The sequence below is a fragment of the Lactuca sativa genome, chromosome 8 (assembly GCF_002870075.4).
Source record: "Lactuca sativa cultivar Salinas chromosome 8, Lsat_Salinas_v11, whole genome shotgun sequence".
Taxonomy (NCBI): Eukaryota; Viridiplantae; Streptophyta; class Magnoliopsida; order Asterales; family Asteraceae; genus Lactuca; species Lactuca sativa.
This window is the reverse complement of record NC_056630.2, coordinates 179,054,480-179,080,546: the sequence shown is the minus strand read 5'-3', so window position 1 is coordinate 179,080,546 and position 26,067 is coordinate 179,054,480.

The window sequence follows — 26,067 nt, the reverse complement described above, 5'->3', positions numbered from 1 at the left end:
CTATTTTCCAATGAGAAATTAAAATGATTCCCATAAATCCAAAGTTCTGGTTCTATATTTTGCGGGAACACTAGATGGGTTGACTCGCTACTGGCTAGAAAGTCATCCAGAAAGATGCATCACCGGCTTCGAAGAGTTGTGCCAAAAATTTTGTAATAGTTTCATACAACAACGAAGGTTTCAGCAACAATCCCACGCAATATTTGCATGCAGACTATAACATCCCATAAATCAAGGTAAAATTTTCATTTTTAAAACCATTCCAAAATCCATGAGTTTTACAAAACAAGTTCCCAAAAAGTCACAATCATGAATAAGAGTATCCCAAAATCATAAAAACACATAAAATCCAGGATGATGTGCACGATCAAGCCTTTTCCATGCCATTCTCCTCTGAAGTACCTGAAACCATAACAATTAAACTGTAAGCCACATCTTAGTGAGTTCTCCCAAAGTACCACACACAACCAAATAGATAACAACATGCAAATATGAGCTTTCATTTTGACGGGACTACCTCGTAGGGCCTATGACCTATCTGGACCGCTCTCCGGGCCTTTGTCATGACTGGATCGCCTCGTAGAGCCTACAACCTATCCATACCGCCCTGGGTATCTTGGCCTTCAGCACAAAGTAGGACCCCCTCAACCAAACCTCAATATGTCGACATATACAAAAAATAAAAAAACACATATCGAACAAATGTAGGTAACCATACAGGTCTACCAATCTATCATATAACCATCATTACATCTCCTCATGATGTGACATGCATCTCTCACATCATGAGCCAGGTGAAACTCCAAAAATTTACTTAATGAAATGATTACCTATATTGGGGATTACGAATCTAGATAATGCTCACGCATCTTCGCCTTGGGTTCCTATGTCCAATGAGAACACTTCTGATGTCGCTACTAAACCTTGAGCAAAGGTACCACCTTATTGTGCAAGGCCTTTTTCTTCCTATCCAAAACAACCACCAGCCTTTCCACATAATTTTGGGGCTTATCGACCTAAATGTCATCCAAAGGTACCACTGTTGAATCATCAACTACACACATCCGTAGCTGGGAAACATGGAACATGTTGTGAATATGACAAGGTTCCTCGGGAAGGTCTAAACGATAGGCCACCTTACCTACCCTAGCCACTACTCAAAACGGCCCAACAAATAGGGGCCCGAACTTGTCCCTCCTCCTGATGTGTGTTCCACCCTTATAGGGTGATACGTTAAGTAAAACCATATCGCTGACATGGAATTCCAACTCGGATCGACATCTGTCAGCATAACTCTTCTGCTAACTCTAAGCTATTTGTAGCCTCTGCTCGATCTGTTGGATAAGCTCTGTCGTCTAAAGGACTACCTCAGTCCTACCCATAACTCTATGGCTTACCTCCCCAATAAATTGGTGTGCGACACTTCCTCACATAGAGAAACTCAAAAAGCGGTGCACTGATACTAGAATGGTAGTTGTTGTTGTAGGAAAACTCAGCTAAGGGAAGGTAGGAATCCCAACTCCCTCCAAAATCAATAGCACAATCCCTCAACTACTCATGAAACTTATGCCAAAAACTGAGAAGTAAACCACACATCACGATCAGGTACAATAGACAATGGCACCCTGTGGTGAGCAACAATCTCGCGTACATACACATCGACCAATTTCTCGGCCGAAGAACCCTCTCAAATAACCAAAAAGTGGACACTATTGGTTAGGCGATCCACAATGACCCATATCGCATCAAATCCTTTATCCGTTCTAGGTTACTTGGTGATAAAATCCATGGTGATCTAGTCCAATTTCCACATGGAACCTCCAAAAGTGGTAGCTTGCCATAGGGGCTCTGGTGCTTGTCCTTGACCATCCGACAACTCATGCACCTCTCCACATACCATACTATCTCCCTCTTCATGCACAACCACCAATAACTAAATCTCAAATCCTGATACATCTTTGTGGCTCTAGGGTGTATAAAAAATCTAGACTTATGTGCCTCGTAATCATGGTTTGCCTAACCCCACCAAAATCTCGAACCCAAAACCGACCACACTGAGTCAACAATCCACGGCTATTGGTGTCGAACCTACTAATCTAGCCTCTGTTTCTCTCCTTCTTCTATTGCTCACTCTTAATTCCCTCAGCATGATCCTCCATGATCAAATCCAAAAGAGGTGAATCGATAGAAATCTTCATATATAAACCCCCAACACGAGTACTAGCCATCTTGTAACTCAATGCGTCAGCGACCACATTCGCTTTCTCGGTATGATAAAGAATCTTGCAGTCATAAACGTTGACCACATCAAGCCATCTATGCTGTGTCATATTCAGATTTCATAAACCCATGAGATATATCAGACTCTTGTAATCCGTGTGGACGGTACATCGGACCATATATAGATAGTGAATCCAAATATTAAGGGCAAACACCACCATCCCCAACTCCAGGTCATGCATCAGATAGCGAACCTCATGTGGCTTCTGAAGGTTTTTGAGCATTCTAACACTCCTAAGGTGTGCATGCAACCCTAAAAACCTTGGATCTATGTTTTCTCTATTATACATGAAAACTTTCATTTTTTCAAGGTTTCGTTCTAACTAGCATACTATGAAGTATATGTAATACAAAAATCTAGTAGAATGACATACCTTTTCTTGTAGCTTGATTCCTTAAGGCTTTAAGAAATTAGTGCCCTAAGTGTTGCACCTCAAATGGAATCACACAACACCGCCAACAATGGAGGAACTTGAGAGGAGGTTACTTGCACTCTTAAAATCGGCTAGCCCTCTTGTATATCACTTAAGTGTCGATTTCATGAACTAGAGGGATTCTTATATAGTGTGGCATAATTGGGGTTACACCATGCAAACCCTAATGTGCATGACCTTCCATATTCCTCATGCTCCATGGGTTTAAACCTCCATGGATCATCCATGGGTCACCACATGGGTTTAGCCCGACATAAAAAACTATGGATCATAAGCCCACATTATAAGAATGAATGATTTACATAATCAACCCCCATACATTTAATTAGTCTCTTTTGATCACAAAATTAATTCCAAATTAAGTCTTGATCAATACTAATTAAATAATATGATTTCATATTAATATATTAGAACTTATAATATATTAATAAACCATAAATAACCTCTTCTCAGTTATCCATCCTTCAGATTGTTCCGATGCCATGCAACCCAAATGGACCATGCTACTCTCGGGTCAACTACATACCAATTATAGATATGGACTTATACACTAATCCAACAGTCTCCCACTTGGATAAGTCTAATAACTATTATTGCAAGTATGACTCCACAACCCGACTAGCAATCGTAGTTCTTAAAAGTCGTTGGCGAAATCTGACCTAGGCAAGGACGCGTCCATTAGATAAGGGATCATATATTCCTCCATTATAGATATCATATGGACTGAGACATTGACTATAATCATTCTCTCTGTCCATCTGTTGTTTCCCGATTTCCAATTTATGACGATCAACTTATTGAACAAATCAAATCATTCCAGACCTGGTGTCATCACTAAATCATCGAGGGCCCCACAAATATCTCTTTTATCCACATGGGGTAAAAGGAACGGATAAACTTCGACCCAAATGCTCACTTGTACTTACTCATCAATTTACACACAACAATATGTTTTATAATATCCAAGTTACTGGTGCGTTTACATATGTCAATGTGCAACCGACTCGAAACTAGAACTCACATGTCTCCATTTCAAGAATATAAGATATTATCGTCTCATGATCACTCGTGATAAAATCCATGAAGCGATTCAAATGAGCATGGGTTGAATCCAATACTCGAATCTTATTCCAGGAGCACTCATGAACATTGTAGCAAACTTGTGCTATGACCAAAACACCTCTACAGACCCATTCATGACAGTCTTGCCTCAATACCTACTTCCAAAGTATGATCGACTTTGGATGGTTTGAATAATCTAGTTATTCGGGAAGTCAAAACATGCAAAGTGAAGCAAAAGAATAATACTAATCCTATATGGCCCCAAAAATTTTGAGTGCTATACTGATTAATAATTATTCATTGTATAATGTTTCGATTTATCAACTTAATACTTAAATTAAAAAAATAGATATGCCATGCTCCAAGCATGCACACTATATTTTTCTATGGTCTTCACTTTGTGAAATAGATCAATTGAAAACATTTTAATGATGCTCACAATTCCAAATCTTTATTCCAAGTGTAATAATTCTAAATACCTGTCACTGCTAAACTTCATGTAATGCAGCCTTTGTAATGTCATGGTACTAAAAGTCACAAAGACTTGACCAACGATATTACAAAACTTTCTACTAGAGATTGATAACAAAGCAATTCCAAGGAAGTGAAGTCTCAAATTTAAAGTACATTCCTTTGAACATCCTTCTTGGATTAAGTTTCTTAATCTTACACAGATTTAACTAATAGCTTCCACTTATGGAAACATTTCCATATTCTCATTTCGACTATCACTTCTGAACAAGAGTTGCCTCTTTTCAAAGTATGTCATCATGGTCCATCCATTTTATACTTCCAACTACAAGCGACCAATCCTTGGCGAACATTAGATTGTCCCTAATAGTTGTTAACCACTTTAGTCATATCTGACTCTATTCCTTTTTCCCTCTTAATGCCCTAGGCATTTGGAAAATTTAGAACGCGAGAATATTATAGCATATGCAGTTGATCCAATACCCGAAGCATATGGGATGCCATCCATAATGTCTAACATAAAGACATGATACTTGATCAACGTTTTGCTATAATATTTCTACTTGTCATTTTCTCATAATTTTGATTATGAAGAGGGATGACGTAATCATAATCAAATTTTGAGAACGCAATTAACATTTTCCCATATATATAATTTCCTTATATTGAACCATTCCAACATAACATTCATATATATATATATATATATATATATATATATATATATATATATATATATATATATATATATATATATATATATATATATATATATATATATATATATATATATATATATGACTAAATTTGATTAAAAACTCAATCTAAGCTTTTAGATTTTGAAATGAAGTATAAATTCGTCTCCCTTAATTATAGCAAAACAACTTTTTAAACCCACAACTTTGCGAATTGAAACTTTTGTTTTCTATAATTAACATTGCTAACTTGCAACACTTACGATGATAATTATGCTCCCACTAGCATGATAATTATTATCTTACTAGCATAACACTTATGTTCCCACTAGCTTTGACATGTACTCAGAAATCAGCTGGACTTCTAGAAATCAATATTTATTGACTTTATTACCAAAGTTCAGATTTCTGATACGAGATGCTTCGATAAGACTTTATCTAGGCTTCTCAAAATCATACACCTTTCCTTAGATAAGTCACATGTGTGTCTTAACAATTTTAGAACTTACAACAATAAGTCTCAAATGGTTAGACCCTATTCCATTTCTCACAATTCAAATTATGAAGTGGGATGTCGTAATCATAATCGACTTTGAGAATGCAAATACCACAATTTCTATCTCCTTAAAATCTACATAGTGAAAGCATTTCCTCACAATCATTTTCATGAATTGGATAGAAACCTTATGACACTTAGAATTTAGGGTATATGTGTTCCTATCCATGTGAATTTTTCAAAGCCATAATCACAAGACGTGGTTAGTGACAAATCCAAAGTCATATGGACTGAGAACTCATAGAACTCACATGCATGGTCAGCCAACTGGATCGGGCATAGAAACAAGAATATGTCAACACTATACGTTACAAACCTCAAGTCGTGTGCTAGTGTTTAACAATAGGTTTATTCTTGATTAGTTCTTGAAACTTGTCAAGATCTTTAAGACTCCAACTGATCTGTTGACATATAATATTCTCTTATCATAAACCATTCCTTAACAAACAAATATTCAAAAGTTTGTGCGGATTCTTATCAAGATAAACACTTCACACAATTGGTCTTAGTTGGCCATTGTCATTACCAAGACATCACAACCTACCAATTTCAAATGTACAAGAGTAGAAAACTGATGGGTTTTGGCCATATGAACATTCCTATGTGCACATGCAAACCCTAATGCTTGGATCTAGGTTTCTCTAATTAAACATGCATTGGATCCAAGACTTCTAATAACTAATAGAGAATAAGAACAATACAAAATCAAAGTTAGAAGTATACCTTGAAACACTTGTTTGATCTTCTTGTTCTTGGAGCTTTAGAGTCAAAAATGTAACTCCTCTATTGGCTTACAAACACCAACTAGCAAGAGGATGATTTGAGAGAGAGGAGAGGGAAGACATCGGCCAGGGTTTCTTTGCTTTTTCAAAGGTGCCGATTTCCCTTGCCCCAAGGGTCTATTTATACTTGTAAGGCTCCTAGGGTTTCACCCTTAAACCCTAGTTGGATAATCTTTACTCAAAGCAATCCAAATCCTTTCCATGATAAGCCCTTGGACGATTTGTGGCTTATCCTAAGCCCTAGAAATCGTTCAACCCTATCCAAGAAGGATTTACAGCCCAAAGTGTAACTATCAAACAATTGACAGTTTATATCCTCTTATTTAATTAATCTCTTTAAGTCACCAAATTAATTCTAATTAATTTAGGACTTATATTAATCAAATAACAATATTATTATTCCTTATATTATTCTCATAATATATTAATAATAATTATCCTCTCATAATAAATCATCCTGTCAAGTTGCTATGGTGAAGGCAACCCAAAAGGACCATGCACAATCGGGTCAAATACTTGCCTAATATAGTTGCAGCCTTAGACACTATTCCAACAGTCTCCTACTTGGATAAGTCTAGTAACTATATGCACAAGTACAATTCAATTTGCAATCGTAGCTCTCAAAGACGCTGTAAAACTCTGATCTAATCAATCTTGTCCTTTAGATAAGGGATCGTACAGTCCTCTGTTAGATATCATGCTGACAATTCTATGGAATATTTAGTCTAGCATTTTGGTTTCTCGATCTCCGATTTATTTGACATAGAACTTAATCGAACACATCAATTCACTTCTGACCGGGCTCGGCACATAAGTCAAATCAAATCATCGAGCAGCCGAGATATCGCTTTTACCCTATTGGGATAAAAGTAACAGATAAACTTTGACTTATATGCATTTACTTATTCATGAATCAACTATACACAACAATGCGTTTTATAACACCGAGTTACTAATGCGTTTTCGCATTATGAATGTACAACCAATTAACAAATAACAAACCATATATCTAGGTTTTAAGACTATATGATATTATCGTCTTGCGATCACCCTTTTATATCATATTCCATAAGGTGATTCCAGCAAGCGCGGGTTTGTTCCAATGCTCAAAACTAGTTCATAAGCACTCATGAACGTTGCAGCAACCCTTTGCTATGTCTAAAACCATTTAGACAATCTACACACCGATTCATGACAATCTTCATTCATATCTACTTCCAACATATGAATGATTGTGGAAAATTTGAATAATTTGATTATTCTTAATAAACTCAATTATTCTGGAAGTCAAAACATGCAAAAATGAAACAATAGTTAAACATTTAACACAAGACAGTAACATTACTCATAAATAATACTCCTTTATTTAATCATCAAATGTTAATTACATTTATCTATTCCATGTTTCTACTACTATCTAATCTATGCTAATATCATCCTTCAGTCCAATACTCCTAGCATGTTGCAAGTGCTTAACCCTACTCAGTCCCTTCGTAAGCGGATCTGCTGGGTTATCTTCCGATGACATCCTCTTCACTACAAGTTGTCCTTCTTTTACACGATGTCTAATAAAGTGATATTTTCTGTCGATATGTCAAGATCTACCACGATCCTTCGATTCCTTAGTCAAGGCAACCGCTCCTTCATTATCACAGAAAATTTCCATGGGCTCCTTTATGACAGGTATAACTCCAAGATCACCGATGAAGTTCTTCAACCATATTGCCTCCTTCGACGCTTCGTTCGCTGCAATGTACTCCGATTCGCACGTTGAATCAGCTACGGTTTCCTACTTGGAACTTTTCCGAGTTACTGCTCCTTCATTTAGAGTAAAGACCCAGCCCGACTGCGAACGGTAGTTGTCCCTGTCGGTCTGAAAGCTGGCATCACTATACCCTCGCATCTTCAAGTCATCACTCCCTCCGAGGACTAAGAACCATTCCTTCGTCCTCTGAAGGTACTTAAGGATATTCTTAACCGCAATCCAATGGGCTCTGCCAGGATTCCCTTGATATGTGCTAACCATGCTCAAAGCAAAGGCTACATCAGGGCGAGTACAAGTCATAGCATACATGATTGAGCCAACTGCGGAAGCGTATGGTACTCGGCTCATTTCTGCTATTTCAGATTCGGTACTCGGACTTTGAGTCTTACTCAACTTGGCATTACTTTGTATCGGTAATTCTCCCTTCTTCGAGTTTTCCATACTAAAACGCTTTAGTACCTTATCTAAGTAAGTATTCTGACTAATTCCTATTAGTCTCTTACTTCTTTCTCTCACTATCCTTATTCCCAAAATATAAGAAGCATCTCCGAGGTCCTTCATAGCGAAGCACTTCCCGAGCCAGGACTTAACCTCCTGTAGAGTCGGGACGTCGTTTCCTATGAGTAATATGTCATCGACATATAGAATGAGGAAGCTTACTATACTCCCACTGGCTTTGACATATACACACGATTCATCTTCGCTTCGTACAAATCCAAACTCTTTGACTTTCTCATAGAAGCAAAGATTCCATCTGCGAGATGCTTACTTAAGTCCATAAATGGACTTCTCAAGCTTACACACTCTATTCGGATGCTTCGGATCCACAAACCCCTCTGGCTGAGTCATGTAAACATCCTCAGCCAACTTTCCGTTAAGGAAAGCGGTCTTGACATCCATTTGCCAAATCTCATAATCATGAAATGCGGCAATAGCTAGCATCACTCTAATAGACTTTATCTTCGTAACTGGTGAGAAGGTCTCATCATAGTTAACTCCTGGAGTTTGAGTAAAGCCCTTCGCAACCAATCGCGCCTTATCCGTGTGTATGTTTCCATCCACGTCGGTCTTCTTCTTGAAGATCCATTTGCACCCAACAGTCTTACGTCCGGGCACGTTATCAACCAAATTCCAAACTTGGTTGTCATACATGGACTGGATCTCGCTGTCCATAGCCTCTTTCCATTTTGCAGACTTTGGGCCTGCCATGGCTTCCTTATAGCTATTTGGTTCATCAAGGTTTATTAGTGTACCATCACTAATATACGTGTCCCCTTTGGTAGTAATATGAAAACCATAAAACTGGGGTTGAACTCTAACTCTTTCGGAATGCCTAAGAGGTAAGGATTCGTCAATCGGTTCAACCGGAGTTTCCTCCTCGGGTTGAGTGCCAGCGGTAGAGGTTCCTTCATTTATCGATTCTTGAATCTCTTCAAGCTCGGTTTGCCTCCCACTAACTCCTTGGCTTATGAGTTCTCGCTCTCGGAAAACTCCTCTCCTCGCAACAAAGACAACATTGTCCTTCGGTCTATAGAAGAGATATCCAAAGGATTTCTGCGGGTAGCCGATGAAAATACATCGCTCACTATGAGGTTCGAGCTTGTCGTGAGTATCTCGTCTTACGAAAGCCTCGCAACCCCAAACCTTCATATGTGCCAACGAGGGAGCATTCCCTTTCCACATCTCGTGAGGTGTTTTGGCAACCTTTTTAGTAGGGACTCGGTTAAGGAGATGGGCGGCAGTCTCTAAGGCATACCCCCAAAAAGAGATTGATAGTGAAGCACAACTCATCATAGAGCAAACCATGTCCAACAAGGTTCGATTACACCTTTCTGCCACACCATTCAAATGTGGTGTCCTAGGTGGCGTCAATTGTGAAACTATTCCACACTCCTTGAGATAATCGTGGAACTCAAGACTTAGGTACTCTCCTCCTCGATTGGATCGAAGCATCTTGATTTTCCTGCCCAATTGATTCTCCACTTCATTCTTGAACTCTTTGAACTTTTCAAAAGTTTCTGACTTTTGCTTGATTAAGTAGATATACCCATATCTACTATAGTCATCGGTAAAAGTCACATAGAAGCGGTTCCCATCCTTCGTGGTTGATCTAAACGGTCCACACACATCGGTATGTATGAGGTCCAATAGACCCTCACCCCTTTCGCACATACTTGTGAAGGGTGACTTAGTCATCTTTCCAAGCAAACAAGATTCGCATGTGTCATTTTCCCTAAGGTCGAATGACTCCAACACTCCATCCTTTTGGAGTTGGGCTATGCGTTTCTTGTTGACATGTCCAAGACGACAATGCCACAAGGATGCTCTATCCATACTATTGGAAGAATCCATGCATAAAACATCATTTCCTAAGTTATCTACAATCATAACGGTTTCATAAATTCCATTACATGGTATAGCTTCAAAATAAAAGACACCATTTAGATAAGCCAAAATAGAACCATTCTCATTATTAAAAGAAAATCTAAAACCTTGTCTAAACAAACCATGAAATGAAATGATGTTTCTAGCCATTTCTGGCAAATAGCCACAATTGTTCAAATCTAAGGATAAACCATTCCTAAGCACTAAAGAATACACTCCAATCTTGGTCACAGGCGATGATCTTCTGTTCCCCATGATTAGATTTATCCTCCCATGCTCCACATCCCTATTTCTTCTTAGTCCCTGCACATTAGAACAAATGTGGTAACCACAACCGGTATCAAGAACCCTAGAAATAACATGAGATGAATCGTTAGATATAATTGTGTATATACCTGCGAAAGACGGCTTGATCTTTCCTTCCTTGATGGCTTGCAGGTACTCTGGGCAGCTTCTCTTCCAATGTCCTATCTTGTGGTAGTGGTGGCACTCTGCCTCCTTTGGGTTAGGGTAGGGCTTAGCAGGATCAACTTTAGTCCCACTGGAAGAGGCACCATCTCGGGGCTTAACCTTGCGATGGTTCTTAGACGAAGCCTTCCTCTTCTTTCCCCTTCCTTGTCCAATAGCCAAGACAGGAGCAGCGGGTGGACTGGGAGTTGGTGCAACAAACTTTCCTTGAAGTTGCTCTCAGCGACCCTCAAGAGACCTTGGAGCTTGCTTAGGGTGACCTCTTCTTTATTCATGTGGTAGGTCATCCTAAATTGATTGTAACTTGGAGGCAAAGAGTGAAACACCATGTCGATCGCCAAGTCTTCCCCAAAGTCCACATTCAACTTGCGAAGACGGTCGACATACCTTTGCATCTTTTGCAGGTGCACGGTAAGAGACTCTCCATGACCCATTTTAGCGGAAATCATGTTAGTGAAAATCTCATAACACTCTTGTCTCGCGTTTTGGTGGTATCTCTCCAACAAGTCTTGGTGCATCTCGTACAGGTACATGTCCTCATAGGACTTTTAGAATTCGGAGTTCATAGTGGCTATCATGATGCAATGTACCTTCGTTGCATCACGCTCGTGAGTTTCAAAAGCGGTCATTTCAGCCGGAGTAGCGATTTCAGGGTTGATTTTCTCGAGCTTCTCATCGAGGACATACTCCTTGTCCTCATAGCGAGCAATAGTGCGAATGTATTTTATCCATTCACTAAAGTTCGTTCCATCGAAAGTGACCTTTTGACAAAGGCTCATCAATGTGAATGAACTAGCAGCAACGTTGTTTGCATTCGACATCTACAAATAGAAAGGACAAAGATAGATTAGAATATTAATCCCTAATTATCACCCAATAAGAAGCTTAGGGCTAGGATCCAACAACAATATTTACATGTTAGAAAAGGGATGCCGTAATCTAACATGCAAACAATTTGAAGGTAAGTGAATGACGATTCACTAATTCTCCACCACAAAACATAACTTTAAGTTCTAAATGTATTGAGAATTCCTAGGTTTGGATGAGATTCATTGAAACTTTTTTTAATGGCATGTTTAAATCTCGATATGCCCCTCTTGTTTGTGACTGGGATACCGAGGATCACAAAGCGGGTGTGAATTACCATGCAAATTTACATGGTGCCTTCATTGTAACGATTACCTATTCGATGTGCCGATAAACCACACACGCTCCATCGAACTATGATAAACAATGAATCACCCTTTGCCACCTTCGCTTAGAACCAATTAGTGTGCCGGTAAACCACACATGCTCCACTAACTTCTTAGCAAGGTGCAAAGTGTAATTTCATGGGATTGCATCAATTCACTTTTCCTAAAGTAACTAGGATTGGGAATTTTTTGAAAAACATGTAGTTACTTTGTATTTCATATTATACTTTTAATGAGAGATGAGGTTGCCCTATCCTACCCGTTCGGCTAACGACCCTCCACCAATCAAGCAAGCGGTGGGTGTGAGTGTACACCCATTAAGCACCATTTTATAGGCAACAACCTTATACCCACCTTATAGATCGGCTTCGTGAATGAGGCCTACTAACGGTAAGAGTAGCATTTTAATTATACATATATATATATATATATATATATATATATATATATATATATATATATATATATATATATATATATATTAATGTTGTAATATTATATTAGTATAGGGTTGGATTTTCAACTTGTAAAATTTTAGGGTTTGAAATTTAAATTGTCTAAATTAAACTTTTAATCACAAAACATAAATTTCAAAACTTGAGGGCAAGTTTTAAACATTTAAAACATGGAGGATCAAATAACAAATAATCTTAATTAACAATTCCATAATTATCCATATTTGATTTATTCAATGATTTCTTGCAAAATAATTTACTAATTTAATCAAAATAATTAATTAATTATCACATAAGGAAATTAAATATTTTATTAATTGATAAATATCTTCAATTAGATCAAGATTATAGTCATATATATCAAAAATCGGATTAGGGTTGATCTAATATGATAAAGGCAAGTTTCCATAAGATAAATATCAAAAAAACCCGATTTTATCTCTTCCTGTCGCTCGGACTCGCCGAGTCAGGCCAACTCACTGAGTCCACCATGGGACTCGTCGAGTTCATGACACAGAACCACAAAATTCGAATTTTGCAAGCAAGAAACAAACAATTATGCATCAATTTAATAGAAACCAATCTAGGCTCTGATACCACTGATGGTTTTTGGCCATATGAACATTCCTATGTGCACATACAAACCCTAATGCTTGGATCTAGGTTTCTCTAATTAAACATGAATTGGATCCAAGACTTCTAATAACTAATAGCGAATAAGAACAAAACAAAATCAAAGCTAGAAGTATACCTTGAAACACTTGTTTGATCTTCTTGTTCTTGGAGCTTTAGAGTCACAAATGTCACTCCTCTAATGGCTTACAAACACCAACTAGCAAGAGGATGATTTGAGAGAGAGGAGAGGGAAGAAATCGGCCAGGGTTTCTTTGCTTTTTCAGAGGTGCCGATTTCCCTTGCCCCAAGGGTCTATTTATACTTGTAAGGCTCCTAGGGTTTTACCCTTAAACCCTAGTTGGATAATTTTTACTCAAAGCAATCCAAATCCTTTCCAAGATAAGCCCTTGGACGATTTGTGGCTTATCCTAAGCCCTAGAAATCGTCCAACCCTATCCAAGAAGGATTTAGAGCCCAAAGTGTAACTATCAAACAATTGACAGTTTATACCCTCTTACTTAATTAATCTCTTTAAGTCACCAAATTAATTCTAATTAATTTAGGACTTATATTAATCAAATAACAATATTATTATTCCTTATATTATTCTCATAATATATTAATAATAATTATCCTCTCATAATAAATCATCCTGTCAAGTTGCTATGGTGAAGGCAACCCAAAAGGACCATGCACAATCGGGTCAAATACTTGCCTAATATAGTTGCAGCCTTAGACACTATTCCAACAAAAACATCTTACTCTACATTTGACAAGTGTTTTAAACCTTTCTTAAGATTATGTCACCCAAGTTACAATCTTGGAGTATGACTCTAAGACTTGTTCTTGGAACGAAGTATGATTCATCTTTTAACTATTTTAACAATTCACGATTCCTCTTCTTAGCCATACAAATGCACAAAGATATCCTTAAAGGATCAATTGTGATATGATTTTTCATAATCATTAAGATGATCATAAAACACAATACTAAAGTACTCTCCCATCTTTTTAGGTTGGAGAAACTTTTATCTTTCTGCCTAATTTGATTCTTCTCATTCGTTCTGCCATACATTGAAACCTTATCAATGATTCATAATTATACTTAATCTTGTAAGCACAACCATATTTACTAAACTTTAGTAAATCATGAAGAATAGTCTTATCAATCTTTGTGGTGGACCTGACCAGCGCACAACCAAGTGTACCCAATCCCCTAGTCCTTCACTTGATTCACATATTCATGTGAACAATGAATTAGTCTTAATTTCTCAAGGATGAAGGTTCTCATTCATCACACACTACAAGTTGTATGATTCCAAGTTTCTATCCAACTGAAACTTGGATGATGAGAATCTTTCCTTATTTGATAAATTTTGACACAACCACAAACGAAAGAATCAAATCCATATTGCTAACATAGAAACATACAAACATCAATTTTCACTAATGCTATTGGAAGGAGATGTAATAAAACAAAATTTTATTTATTTATAAAATGTGGAATTTTTTTTCCTTACAATGCAATTACAAGTGAAAACTATGTTTTTAAATATTTCTAAGCGATCTATCACAACTCTTAAGCAGCTGCTGAAGAATCTGATCATCGAATCATGCGATCGAAATCCATCTCTTCGCGATCAGATTCAACATGCTCTTACTCTTAATCTTCCTCTCTTTTCTTCGATTCTACAAAACATCAAGATGCGACCTACTCATGTCATGTATTAATAATCTCCAAATAGGAACCTAGTAGAGTCAACAGTAGACTTACTTGAAGTAGATTCAAGCCTTGAATTTACCATCCTTGCAGTCTTTCAGGTAAATATGGCAGCTTCACAACCAATGCCCCTTCCCTTGGTAACAGAAATATATGGACTCTTTGGGAATGGTACACAGGACTATATCAGACTTATCCTTTCTCATTACCATTTGGTCAAATGACTTGACCATGGCCAATCCCTTTCCATTGGGAAGAGAAAGCTTTTTTGGACTTCCAATGTTGCCATTGTAAATGTCCATGGAAGTTTGGGGAGTAGATCTTCCAATGAAATTTGCTTTACCAGTGCGCCAAATCATTATTGATTCAGCAGTGACAAGCAAATGTGTTAGTTCAATAAGCGTCATGCCGTGGTCTATCACATAGTAGTCCTTAATAAACCCACTATATGACTCAGGAAGTGATTGAAGAACCCAGTCAATAGACAACTTCCTTGAGACTTGGACACCCAACTCTCCCAGCTTGTCAATATGTAACTTCATCTCTAAGACGTGAGCACATACAGACTTTCCTTCCTGCCAATAGGTCTTTGAGTGACCTAGAACTTGTGGGTTAGGGATAATTATTGGAGAAGGTGGAGGAAGTGAAGTTCCACTACAACATGAAGAAGGGATAACCTTGACTGCCTTGTGGAAAATCATCTTTATAAAGAAGTTTTTTTATTCAAAAAGATTCGGGAAGACCATAGTTGTCTAGAAATCTACAATGGGAGAAATTCAAGTTAGTTGATTTAAGTCCTTAATATAACACCCAACATGAAATATTAAGGCTAGGACCCAGCACAATATTTTACAATATGGAAGAGGGATGCCGTAATCCAAACTGCAAAATATTTAAAGGTAGGTAAATGACGATTTACCAATTTCCACCACGAAAAACGAAAAAGAATTTTAGGTTTTAAGTGAATTGAAACTCCTACATCCTTTGAGATTCATTGAACAATTCAATTGCATGTTTAAATCTCAAGTGTGCCCTGAAAGTTTGTGACTGGGATCTCGAGGATCTCAAACAAGGTGTGAATAACCATGCAAATTAGCTTGGCACACCCAAAATTACTACTACCTAATCAATGTGATGGTTAACGACACACGCTCCATTCATCAATGATTAACATCAAGCGACCCTTTGCCACACTCTATCAGTCCCATATTAGTGTGTCGGTTAACCACACTTGCTCCACTAACGACTTAACAAGCTCCAAAGTGCAATTTCATGGGTTAGCACCAAATTCACATTTTCCTAAGTAACTAAGATTGGGAATTTATAAGTGTTTAGTTACTTAGTATTTCATTATACTTTTAATGAGAATTGAAATGTCCTGTCAAACCCATTCGGCTAACGACCCTCCACCAGTTAAGGAAACGGTGGGTGAGAGTGGACACCCATTAAACTGCCATTTTATAGGCAGCAACCTTATACCCCCTTATAGACCAGCTTCGTGAATGAGGCCTAGTAACGGTAAGACTGACTTTACTCTTATACACACACACACACACACACACACATATATATATATATATATATATATATATATATATATATATATATATATAACCAGCGTAAAGGGATTCTTATATAGTGTGGCTTAATTAGGGTTACACCATGCAAACCCTAATGTGCATGACCATCCATATTCCTCATACTCCATGAGTTTAAACCTCCATGGATCATCCATGGGTCACCACATGGGTTTAGCCCAACATAAAGAACTATGGATCATAAGCCCACATTATAAGAATGAATGATTTACATAATCAATCCCCATAAATTTAATTAGTCTCCTTTGATAACAAAATTAATTCCAAATTAATTCTTGATCAATACTAATTAAATAACATGATTTCATAGTAATATATTAGAACTTATAATATATTAATAAACCATAATTAAACTCTTCTCAATTATCCATCCTTCAGATTGTTCCGGTGTCATGCAATTCAAATGGACCACGCTACTCTCGGGTCAAGTACATACCCATTATAGTTATGGACTTAGACACTAATCCAACAGCTTCAACTACCTAGAAGCATATGCAATAACCCTCCCTTGCTACTCTCGGGGCCTCACATAATTTTTGTCTCAATGTCAATCGCAGCTTGGTGCTCAGGCCCCTAATGAAAATCCATGCCCTTCCTTGTCAAACGAGTAAGAGGTACAAACTTGGAGAAATCCTAAATAAAACTCTGATAATAACTAGATAAATCTTAATATTCGAGGGAGACTTCAGGACCTCCCACTGCATAAATGCCTCTATTTTAGTCGGGTCGACTAGAATCTCGTCCTAGTTAAGGAGGTGTCCCAGGAACTGGACCTACCGTAACAAAAACTCACACTTCGAGAACTTGGCATAAAGCCTCTCCCTCCTCAAAACTCCTAACAGCTCTCAAAGGTGCTCCTCATGCTACTCCTTGGTCTTGGAATATACCAAGATATTATAAATAAAAACAATGACCGAATGATCAAGCATCGGCCTACATACCCGATTCTTTAGATCCATAAATGTCACCGGTGTGTTAGTGAGCCTAAATGGCATCACCATGAACTTTTAATGACCATAACGAGTTCAGAACGTTGTCTTCTCTATGTACTCCTCTCTGACTCTTGTATAATGATACCCTGATCTTAAATTGATATTGGAGAACCAAGATGCACCCTACAACTGATCGAAGAGATCATCAATCTATGGAAGTGGGTAATGGTTCTTCATCATCAACTTGTTCTGCTCCCGATAATCAATGCACATCTGGTGTGAACCATCCTTCTTCTTCATGAACAAAATTGGTGCTCCCATGGTGAACTTCTTGGTTGGATAAATTACTTACCCAATAGCTCATGGAGCTGAGATGACAACTCCTGCATCTCAGGCGATGCTAAGCGGTATGCCGCCTTAGTAATTGGGGACTCACCAGGAACCAAATCAATCCTAAACTCAACCTGCATCGCATGAGGCAAACCAAATAAATACTACGAGAACACATATGGAAACTCTTTGACTACAGGCACATCTGAAATTGATACCCCCTTTTAACCCGAGTGTCAATCGTGTAACCGAGATAACCCAAACATCTATGGTGAAGATACTGTCGAGCCCTGGTGCCTGAACGAAAAGCCGAACCAACCCTGGTTCCCTCGCCATAAATAACTAGTTCTCCCCCACTTGAGGTTAGAACTACCACCCGCTGTCTCTCACAGTCAATCATGGCACAAAATATGCTCAACCAGTGCATCCCTACTATCTCCAAGGTAGAATCCCAAAAAATTCTCAATGCAAAAACCATGTGTTCGTAGGTGATGGAAACTCGCAATGAACACTCCAAATCACCAAGGGTCATATCAAAATTCCTACTGAATGACAGAGACACAAAAGACTGGCCCACACCGAGTCAAAAAGCACAAGGGCAGACAACGAATTCACTAAGAAGGTACCTAGCAGAAATACCATCATAAGCACATAATAAAATATCTTGACAAAATAATTAATTAGAACATACCAGTAACGACGTCAGGCATTGCCCTGGCCTCCTTTGCCATAAGCTGAAAAGTGTGACCCTTGGTCTTTAGGGCCTTAGCTCTCCCCCTGTCATCCATCTATAATCCTCAAAGTAGTTGGGATCTGTACCTGCATAGGCCTAGCTGCAAGCAAGGGACATCGGTCCCTCACATGGACCACCTGAAGATAATGATAACAAATCCGAATACTCGATAGAGCAGCCTGCTAACGACACTCCCTCATCAAAATCCATTCCTTTCCATATATGTGGCACCCACTGGCTGATCAGCATACACCCTCATGTGCCTTCTTGCACTTACCGCAAGTGCAGGCCCTCTGTCCTACTGGTCATGAAGCAGCAGGCTTGAACCACTTTGCTGTAGGATGTAGCTAAACTAAAGCCTTCCTCTCCTCACTCATCTGGATCTCAATCTCAATCTCCCATCTCTGTGCGACATTGTAAAGCTTGAAGAAGGTATTGTATCGTTGGGTAGACACAAAATCCTAAATCCCAATATTGATCATGCTCATGTATCACGCCATCTAAGCCTGCTCCAAAGCAGAATACTCAAGACAGAAAAGAGATATCTCAATAAACATCTTGGTGATCTCCGTTACCGACTCCGTCATCAGCATCAACTAAAGATACTCCCGATCCATCCTCTCTCAATCTCTCTCTCCACCAAGGGAACATACTTTGTGTGAAACATCTCCAAGAACTGCCCCAAGTAACAACAATCCTCTTCTTAGGAGTATAAGAACCAATCACTAGGTTCCACGAGTCCTTCGTGCCTAAACAAAGAAGGTTCAAGGCGCACCAGAACTTCCTGTCCTCTAAACAGGAACAAGTGAAGAAGCAGCCTTCCACGTCATAAATCCACCTTATACCCATGATCGGGTCCTTGACCCCGTCAAACTCTAGGGGCTTCGTGTTGCTGAAGTCCAGATGCTGGAATGACCTTCTCCCTTAAACTCTCACAACAACAAAGTTGCGGTAGCTACATCAGTAACAACCTTAGTGACGGTGGTGTATTGCTCATTGAGTAGCTCAATCATTGAGATAATAATAGACCCAAAAACTTGTGGGATGGCACCTTGAACAGCCACAGTCACCTCATTGGAGATCAACTCCTGAATCTCATCTCCATTCAATCTTGGCCTCGTTGGGCCGCCTGCTCCTGATCCTAAACTGTACACCATACTAAAAATGAACCAAAATGCAATTGAAATGCCTCAATTTATAATATTACAATCATTACAGAAAGATTAGACCCTTGGGGTTCGTGACTTCCTTGTGACGCGTACTGGTCCTGTGCTTCAAGTAGTACGGGTCCATACTACCTTGCACACCTACTTGTATTCATATCAAGGGGTTGTCACGTACCACCCGATCGTAAGACCCAACATCTAGGATATGCATACATCTTATACATTTTCTTAAGAGTGGCCAATCCTTCCTTACAGTGGCCTTCTATAAACCCCACTCACTCATGGAACTTTCACCAACCCTATAGTCACTCATGCAGGCTAATCATACATAATGTTGGATTTCATAGACAGTCGAATACTTGATTCTACCCTAAGCCCACAACAAAACAAGGAGCAGGAAATAAGGCTAAACCAAACATTGTCAAGCTATAAAGTCTTATTTATGTACCATTATGGTGCATACACTAAGCAACAACAGTAATGATGTCAATTCCATCTAGCATACAAGAAAATCACCTAGGCTATCCGACATCATAGTTCAAGCAACTGTATCATGCAATTCATTAAGATACCTAGCCTACAACTAGAATGAAATTTTATCATAATCATCCTAAGCAAATAACAGTATGGGTATCTTTAGGTAATACTTTCTTGCTCTGGTGGATCGTACACATCTCATCCCTCATTGTTTACTCTTGAAAATAGTTTTGAAAATAATTTAAAAGCTTTGCAGATCCTTAGTTCGAGTCTGAATTTACACGAATGTTCATCTAATTCTCTCAAACCAAGGCTCATATACCAACTTGTAACATCACAGAAATCAAGGCAAAATTTTCATTTTTAAAACCATTAGAAAATCCATCAGTTTTACAAAACAAGTTCCCAAAAAGTCACAATCATAAATCAGAGTATCCTAAAATCATAAAAACACATAAAATCCAGGATGATGTGCATGATCAATCCTTCGCCTTGACCCCGTCCTCTAAAGTACCTGAAATAATAACATTCAAATTGTAAGTCGGGCGGAACCATAAATTATCATTAGGGGTAGCACAACTTTTTTTCCCGATAAAATATGAAGTATGATACCATAATAACCATAAAAATTTCATTGGTTATGAAGAGGTGAATATAGAGATAATAACTATAAAAAATGGATACCGTGTAGATTTTATGTTCTATTGTTGTCATGAAGAGTTACCCGTTTTTTCTTTCAAAAAAAGCTATTAATTTTGATCGCAACAATATGCTCTTTTTGTAAATGAGGATATAAATTTGCATTTAAAAGTTCTAAACTATAAAGTTTCATAAACTCAATGAATTTAATAATGTTATTCAACAGACTAAGTCTGCCCGAACCTATTTTTGGCTCTTGCCAGTTGCCTGCAGTAAGACATAAAGGCAAAAGTATGCATTTTCATGGAAATGATGCCTCAAATACAAGTCTAGGCGTAAATATGAGCATGGAATCCACAATCATACTAATATGTGTTAAAAAATACTAATATCAAACTAGATTTAGGATAACATTAGAAGAAAAGAACCTTCAATTTACCTCTTAAATTACTAATGTAATTGCATCTAAGTCTACACCGGCCATCAAAAAACCACTAAGCTTGACTATCATATGTTCAGACGGAAATATGGAGAAAACCTATGCAAAAGAAAGCAGGGTTCCAATTTTACTGGAAGATACCAAGTTGAGGTGAAAGAATCAAAAGGGTAAAATGACCACTTACTTAGATTCATTAGAATTTCCTCAAATGCATGATAGAAGGGGTTATGTTCGTCAATTTCAAATGCTAACAACACTCTATTCAGAACAACACTAACCTGCTGGCAGTTGTTATTACATCAATTAAACAAATGAAAGCATATTAAATTCTAAGGTCATTATTACTTGGAATTTTTGATCAATTTTGAATTGATATCCAGAGTAAAATATTGGTTATAATTAATTCATATAATTTTTATTAGGACCATTTAAAGTTCAACAAGAATCTTAGACCACATGCTGCCAAATAGCAAACAAAATCAATAATAAGAAATGAAGTTCATTCAGGCATTTCATCAAGCACTTCATATGGTAGATTTTGTCAAAAAATCAAAATTGTTACCGGTATTGGAAATCAAATAGCAAAAAAGATGTAGGGATAAAAACAACTACAAACCTTTCGATTGATATTTGATTCAATTTTTTGTTGCCATTTGGATGGATTTATTTGAGATTATTAGGTTCCGTTGCAGTTTTCATGGAACTTGAAGTTCTCAATCGACACATCCTTAAATCGTTGGTTTGGAATTGACATCGATAGATGCCAATTTCTCCATAAGATAGCACCTTATATCAAGAGTGGCACGTTTTATTATTATTCTATGCATAATCCAAAAAAATTTACAGTTCTTCAACAAAGATGAGGGGTAGCATGGGCTACCCCTAGCTCTATGCTGGTTCTGTCCGTTTTAGTGAGTTCCCCCAAAGTACCACACACAACCAAATAGATAACAACATACAAATATGAGCCTTCAGGCTAACTGTACTGCCTCTTAGGGCCATTGGTCTATCTGGACAGCTCTCTGGGCCTTTAGCCTGACTGGACCACCTCGTAGGGCCTACATCCTATCCAGACTACCCTGGGTATTTTGGCCTTCAACATAAAGCAGGACCCCCTCAACCCAGCCACAATATGTCGACATATATAATAGATAAACAAAAACACATATCCAGCATATACATGTAACCATACAGGTCTACCAATTTATCACATAACCAACATAACATCATCCTATATACCAGGATACAGAACCTAGTGGGCCAGCATTGGTGCCTTCGACTAACAAGTACATTGAGGAAAGCTCACCTCACAATTTGAAAGATAGTTGAATTGACAGTTGCTCCAAATATTATCTCTGCAGGTAACGATGGTACAGAAGGTGTGGAAATGAATGGTGGAGAGGCTTGAGTGTTGAGATGATGCCTAGATGGTCATCATCATCATCTTCTTCTTCTTCTTCTTCTTCTTCTTCTTCTTCTTCTTCTTCTTCTTCTTCTTCTTCTTCTTCTTCTTCTTCTTCTTCTTCTTCTTCTTCATCTTCATCTTCTTCATCTTCTTCTTCTTCTTCTTCTTCTTCTTCTTCTTCTTCTTCTTCTTCTTCTTCTTCTTCTTCTTCTTATTCTTCTTCTTCTTCTTCTTAATCTTCTTCTTCTTCTTCTTCTTCTTCTTTTCTAGAAATCACTACAAAGAGCTCAAAACCAACTATGGAGTGTTATACTTTCAAATGGGAGTGTTAAGAGGTGAAGGAAGCTGAGGGTGGGCTAACCCTAGCCCTTACTTCCTTTGGTGGGACGAGAATGGAATAACACAGAGTATCTACTAAAAAAATGTTAATCGAATTCTAACGCAAGAAGGCGAAAGCGAAGAAAAAATACACATGGAGAAAGGAGGGGCCCACCACCCAGAGCTTAATGAAAAAGGCCTCATCGTGGCCCAAAGGTCTGGTCGAGATGCCTCTAGCTGGACAGGAAGGCAGTCTCGGTCAACACAACAAGATAGGGGAAGGTACCATAATATGGTTAACCCCTATAGACAGGAAAAATATGAGGTATGACCTCAGAAAGAGACGAGAAAGGATAGTAGTGTGAAAACCCAAAGAAGATATCCTCGGGACCCTTATCAATTCTATGCCTTTCATAAAAAAATTAGGACATGCAACTGCCGAATGTGAAAGTATGAATAAAGATAAAGAAAGAGGAAAAGGGTTCCCAACCAAAGAAGTATTACATGCTCAAAAGGAGGAAGTGGTATATGACGTTGAGGTGATGATGATGTTGTTCAGGGATAACAGGTTACCAGCATAAAAGAGAAAGTGGGTCAGGCTAGAGATTTCTCCAAACGATCTCATTCCACTCGGCCATCAGGGGACTGAACCATTGGTTTTTAAAGGATCGACCGATATGTCACACCCCCAAACCGGAACGGCGGAAACGTTCGGGGGTGGTTGACGTCATATGTAGTATCACAACAATTGCATCATAGTAATCAAAGTAAACACAACCATTACATTAAGATATGAATATTTACATTTGTCTGATACCTAGTTTGCATACATCAAAAGTATAACAAAATATAAAGACGTGACTCTATACGCTCCGACTTCTTAAAGGTCTGCCGAGGTACCTGCCTACTGATTTCCTAAGAATACAAGCGGTTTTGAAAAGTGAGTATCAACATAAAAGCTGGTTAGTTTATAAGCATGTTTTTGTAATGAAAACCTATCATTAAGTCAGTGAAATTTTTTTGTATGTTCTCAAGAAAATCCAATATTTTCTTAATATTGAAAAGTAGTCTTAAACTCTAAGACCAGAGTGTATGTTTGCTACTGAATTCTATAATTGTATATGAAAATCCTTGAATACCATTGCTAATGTAAAGTAATGTCCTTGTATGAAAACCCCTGGTTAACACCAGTGTGTATAGTAGTTTCATTACATAAAATAAAACCGTGTATTATCCATACTTATATCATATAAGCAATGTTCATGTAAAGTATATTACTACGTAAATATATCATTGTTATCTACTTGCGAGTTTTATGACCATACTAACTGATACGACGTGTATCGGACGTCAATATCCTTAATGACTTTGTCACCCGTAGATCTGCCAGTCCTACTGTAGCTAGCAGCAAGGTGCGGGATAGTCAGTCCCATAAATATCTATACACAAATGCACACTCTCCCTCCAAGAGACTCCGGATTACAAGGGTAGTCTTCCACTAGCACATGTAATTGTACCCAAAGACGTGTCTCGCACACTAGATAAACGACTTTACTAGTAATATTTTGAAAGACCCTTTTTATAAATAACTGATAAGTTTATAAAAAGATACGTTTGTTCCCTAAACTATATTCTTATAATAGTTTATATGTCTGTATATGGAAAACCATGTATTAAATTCCCAAACTATACCTATTATAGTTTGTATGTATGTTATGAGTTGATCTAAAAACTATGTGATTACGCTTGTAAGTTGAAAACGTCCCTTATGCTCAGCATGTTACAAATGGGATAAAATATCTAATGTTTTATAAAACATGGCAAGTCTTTTGGTTGTATCGATTGCATAAATTTTATACTCGTTGAAATTCTTTTGTATAAGTTCACAAAATCATTTGTATTTGGCTTGAATTCCCCCGTGAAAACATGAAAAATAGTAAAAGAATAGGGGTATGAACTCACTGTTGGTTGTGTGAAATGTCGGACAACGGAACTGGAAATGACCCTTGAGCTGTTGTACGCGGGGTTAGCAAGATCCTAATATCAATTAAATACATATATGTATTTTATTAGCGAAACCATTAATTATGGTGCTAGAAGAATAATTTTGTTGGTCTAGGAATGTTACCGGGACTCGATTGAATCGGGGAAGCAGGTTTTTAGCCAAGTTCACCACCTAAGGAGGTTTACAGCCGTGAAGGGGGTTTACGGCCGTGAACAACCTCTTGAAAGGTTTACAGCCTTTGAAGGTTTGAAGTGTGTACGGCCGTAAACTCATGAACAAGTATGCTGGATTCGATGAAAATGTGTTTTAGATGCTCCAAAACAATCTCCAGAGGTGTTTTTTTTGATGATTTTTGGAAGAAAAGAGGCGTTTTAGGTGTTTACGGTCGAGGGGTTAGAGATAGAGTGAGGGTTTTTCCGGCCAGGAAGGTTCAAATGAAGTGTAGGGGCTCATATTTATAGGGGCTTCCGTGGTCAGTGATGGGGCCACCCGTCACTGGCCATGAACAAGTGTACGGCCGTAAACGAGTTTACGGCCATGAACCTCACTTATGCCAAAAACTATTGATTTTTCAATGTAGACTCAGGTTTTTCGCACGATTTTGGTTCCGACTCATATAAATATATATAAAATTTAAATTTTATTAAGGAAAATTGGCTAGCGATAACGGAAAAAGGTTTGGGTTGTCACATCATCCCCTGTTAGAGGGAATTTCATCCCGAAATTCAAACATACAATACAAATATAGAATACAAATCATGGACTCAGAAAGAGACAGGGATATTTTTTTCTCATTTGATCTTCGCGCTCCCAAGTGAATCAGTTCCCCGCTTGGCGTTCCAACGGACCTTCACTATTGGTATGCGACTTTGTTTCGTTCGTTTGATTTCCCGATCCATGATTTTGACTGGTTCTTCCACGAAGTTAAGGTTCTCGTTCATCTCGATCTCATTATGAGGGATCACAAGGGTTTCATCGGATAAACACTTTTTAAGGTTCGAGACGTGGAAGACATGATGAATGTTGCTAAGTTCTTGGGGTAAATGAAGTTTGTATGCTACGGAACCGATCCTAGCGAGGATCTTGAATGGTCCTATGTATCTCAAATTCAACTTTCCACACTTTACAAAGTGTATCATGCCTT